This window comes from Arachis ipaensis, chromosome B05 (genome assembly GCF_000816755.2).
Source record: "Arachis ipaensis cultivar K30076 chromosome B05, Araip1.1, whole genome shotgun sequence".
NCBI classification, from domain to species: domain Eukaryota; kingdom Viridiplantae; phylum Streptophyta; class Magnoliopsida; order Fabales; family Fabaceae; genus Arachis; species Arachis ipaensis.
Window position 1 is genome coordinate 12,211,533 of NC_029789.2, and position 4,446 is coordinate 12,215,978.

Below are 4,446 nucleotides of genomic sequence, written 5' to 3' on the forward strand. Positions count from 1 at the left end.
ATTTTTTTATTTTTAAATTTTATTTCTAATAAATTAAAAAATATTAGTAATTTTTAAATTATTTTTACTCATAAAAATTAAATAGAGAATATATTAGTGATTAACGAGTTATATAAGTATGTTTTGGAGAGAAATTATTGACAGAAGGCTAACCAATTTTACAAAGTTAATTATCAGGGTCAAAATGAGAATTTAATTTTTACTTTTAAGAATTTCGTAGTTCTTCAAAAAAATTATCAATGATCAGGATGAGTATTCACTCGATAATTAATTTGAGTTGGTCAAATGATCAATTCACTTATCTGTTTAAGTAAGTGTTAGAGGTTCGAATTTTATTTTGTGCATGTGCTATCTATTAATCAATGACAAACCCTTAAATAAAACTCAAATTTATAGTAAATTAATTCTTAACTTGTCCAACTAAAGAATAGTGTGAGGAAAAAAAAAACTCACCTTTAAATACAATACTAATAAGTGATCAAGTTAGTCATTTTCAATTTTGTTTTTTTTTTCAAAGATAATAGTGGTATTATATTCAATAGAAAAATAAATATAATATCTAATAGTCAGGACAAGAAAAATAGAAAATGGAAATTCTTAAATATTCACAAATAGGTGAAATTATAAGAGGAAAATAATATAGAAAAGTAGATAGGGAAGAAACCTCATAGCACTATGCATAAGGTAAAATAGATAGCTCCTGATTCAACTTAAATGATATTGCTAGCATTTTTTCTGGAGGGTCCTGGACATGTTCGAAAACTCGCCGACACCTCTCATTCCAAATATTCCAAGCTATAATCAAAATCAGTCGAGCTCTTTGAGAGCTTGTTCCTTGAAGTTCAATTTATAATACTGAATTCCTCCACCAATCGAAGAATAAAGAACATCTATGGTTTGGAATGAGATAAGTCAACTGACTCTTTTTTCACACTAGATTAGCGTCTCCACAGAAAAATAGACAGTGCATGAATGATTCTGGAGCTGACTTGCAGATTGGACAAGTTGACGAAGTGAATGGGAACAACAGGTGGATGAGAAGCAGAGCTTACCATGGAGGATTTTTCACACAAAGAATAAAATCTTGTGAGGGATTTTCAGCTTCCATAAATGGTTCCAAACTGACCTCTATTACATGAAATTCGGACAAAATTCAATAGAGGTATGGTAAAACTGGTAAGCAATCCTATACCCTGATGTAACATCATATGTTTTTGCTCTGTTCATTACCCATTAAATTTTGTTTTCACCTTCTCCTAGAGTTATGGAGAGGATTCGCTGAGCAATTTTTAGAGAGAAACAATTTGAGATTAATACTTGGTTCTACTATTTATTTGACAAAAACAGGACTTTCACCCATAACACATGGTAACTATCTGATAGTAGTGCCGCAGATGGTGGAACAGTGAAGGGGTAAGGAGGAGGGAGTCATGCTTCGCTAAAGATTCGGATATCACCATAACTTACTTTTCAACTAATGTCTTTCTTTATAACTTGCCTCCCTTCAAGAATATTTTGCCAACCCCAAGAAGGTAAGGTTCCTACTTCTGCTGTAAGGATGGAATTAAATCTGAAGTATTTACTTTTAAGTATTCTAGAAAGAAGAGAGTTAGATTGAGTTACGATTTTCTAGCATTGTTTATCTAAAAAAGTCAAGTTTTGAGTCCTGATATCTTTGAAACCAAGTCTGCCTTCTTTTTTAGACGTAATCATCTTATCTCAACTAATCCACACTATTTTTCTTTTAGAATCTTGCTGCCCCACCAGAATTGGGTTAGAATACTATGAATTTTATTTAGTAAGATGTGCAGAAGTTTAAAACATGACAATGTGTATATTGGTATGGCTTCACCAACTATTTGAAATAATACCTGTCTTCCTCCATTAAATAACAAGTACATTTTTCATCCTTGTGTCCTTTTGAAAATCTTATCTTTGATTGAGTTGAAGGTGGCTTTCTTAGAGCTGTTGACAAGGAAAGGTAGATCCAAATATTTATCTTGTGCATTTACTTGAGAAATATTTAACTTGACTTTTAGGGAGATTCTAATCAGCTCTGGAGTGTTATTACTGAAAAACAGGACAGATTTATTAAAATTAACTTTTTACCCACTACAACTTTCATAAGGTTTCAATAATTCTATAATAGAGGCACAACTATTTTTCGAGACTTTACCGAATAGAATGGAATCATCGACGAATAGCAAGTAATTTATAGTTGGACATTTTCTATTTATCTGAATTTTTCGAATGAGACTGTTTTGCTCTACTTTGTGTAGCAAAAAAGAAATTCCTTCTGCATATAATAAGAAAAGAAAAAGGGATAGAGGGTCACATTGATGAATGCCTATATTTGGTTTAAAAAAAATCATAAGGTTGACCTTCCACAACAATAGAGTAAGAAACGGTTATCAACAATTCACGAATCCAGTCAATGAATCTCGATTCAAAGCCCAACTTCTCCATAATAAACCATAGAAAATGCCTCTTCGCTCCACCCTGTCGTAGGCTTTACTCATATAGTGCATACATTTGTGTACTATAAGAATGTTATTAAAAATAAGTCTACCTTTTAAGAATACACTTTGAGTAGCGCTAATTACCTTATTCATACACCTTTAGGTAGCGTTTGTTTTGAGGTACTGAGACAGAGACTGAGAGACTGAAATTCAGTATCGTGTTTGTTAGTTCAGAGACTGGTACTAAAATTTCTATCTCTGTCTCTAAAATTTTAGTATTTCAATACTTCCAAAAAGTAGGGACACAGGGGACTGAAATTTTTAGAGATGGAGACTGAAACTTTAATAACATTTTATACCTAAAATACTTTCATATCAATCAATTAATTCCAATTTTACCCTTTGTACAAATTAAATTAGAGTTTCATTCTTGTTTCAATTCCTGTCTCCCATTTTGCACCAAACAGAATACTGATATTTATTTCAATCCCTGTCTCTTAGTCTCTGTCTTTCCGTCTCTGTCTCTCCACCAAACGCTACCTTAGAGTCTGTGGATCAGTACCTTCGAAATGATTTTGTAAACAATCGAGAACAAACTGATAGATCTTATCTGAGTCATATCGCTTGCATCTGAGATCTTTGGCACTAGACAAATATTAGTGTGTTTAAAACTTTTTAAAATTCTACCTTTAACAAAAAAAACTCCTCACAGTCCAGAACACATCTTCTTCCACTATATCCCAATAAAATTAAAATAATTTAGTCGTTATACCGTCTTCTCATGATTTACTCTAAGAGTGGATATTAAAAGTAGATTTTTTATCTCTTCCATAAAATTAAAAGAATTTAGTCGTTTTCATACTTTGCTTATTTGTATTGAATACATAAATACTTATGTTTATTCAATAAAACATTTTTTTTAAATTTTAACAAGTATTCATTATACTTTTTTTTTTAATTAAGTCTTTGCACAAATTTTTTTTTTAATTTGGTCTCTATATTTTTTTTTCCTTTTATTTGAGTCTCTACACTAATTTTTATTTTTAATTAGGTCTTTATTCAATTAAACCAATTATTATGAAAAAAGACCTAATTGAAAAAAAAATTTGGTACAGAGACCACATTAAAAAGAAAAAAAAATATAAAATCTAATTAAAAATTTCGCAAAACTATAAAAACCAATAAAATAATTAAACTTAAAAAAATTCAGACGTTATATTTTTTCTCGTTAAAAGTATCTAAATTGACCATTATCTTGAAAATGGATAAATATTATAACAAGATATTATAAGAGACATCTTAAAACGGCAAAAAGGGAAAATAGTTAAACTCACCATTAGAAATATTAAAAAACTAATTTTTTTTATTTGTTTTGTAGTTGAGTTATATTAACACTAACTAATTAACCAATTCATTATTTTTCTGTTGCTTATTGTCCTTTTGTATATTTATAATATTCATAAACGTCTCAATGTAAAAAAAAAATTATATTATCATCCTTTTGTATATTTCATGTCTGTGAATTATATCCACACGATAAGGAATCTCCAACCCCACTGACTGGCCTACTATTCCATTTTCTGGAGGTGACCTATTATGCATTAAATTTCTGAGTCTTAATTTTGATATTAGACTTGATATTTAAATAGTTTTCTCATTTATATTACTCATTATTTCTATTAATAATATATACTTTTTTAAAATTTAGTATAGTATTAATTTATGTAATAAACCCAAAAACAACAGAAAAAATAATAAATGCTATTTATTTACATAATTTTTTTACTCAAGCAAAAATAATAAATCGTGATTTCTGTAATTCTGTTTAGCTTGTTCCTTTTGTTCTTTGTTTTTATTCGAAAGATTGTGTTATTAATTAAGAAAATAAGTATATTAAAGATAGAGCACACTGAATATTTAAATAAATCCGAAATTAAAATTATCCAATTATAATATTTTAAAATGATTATATTTTAGTCTTATATTT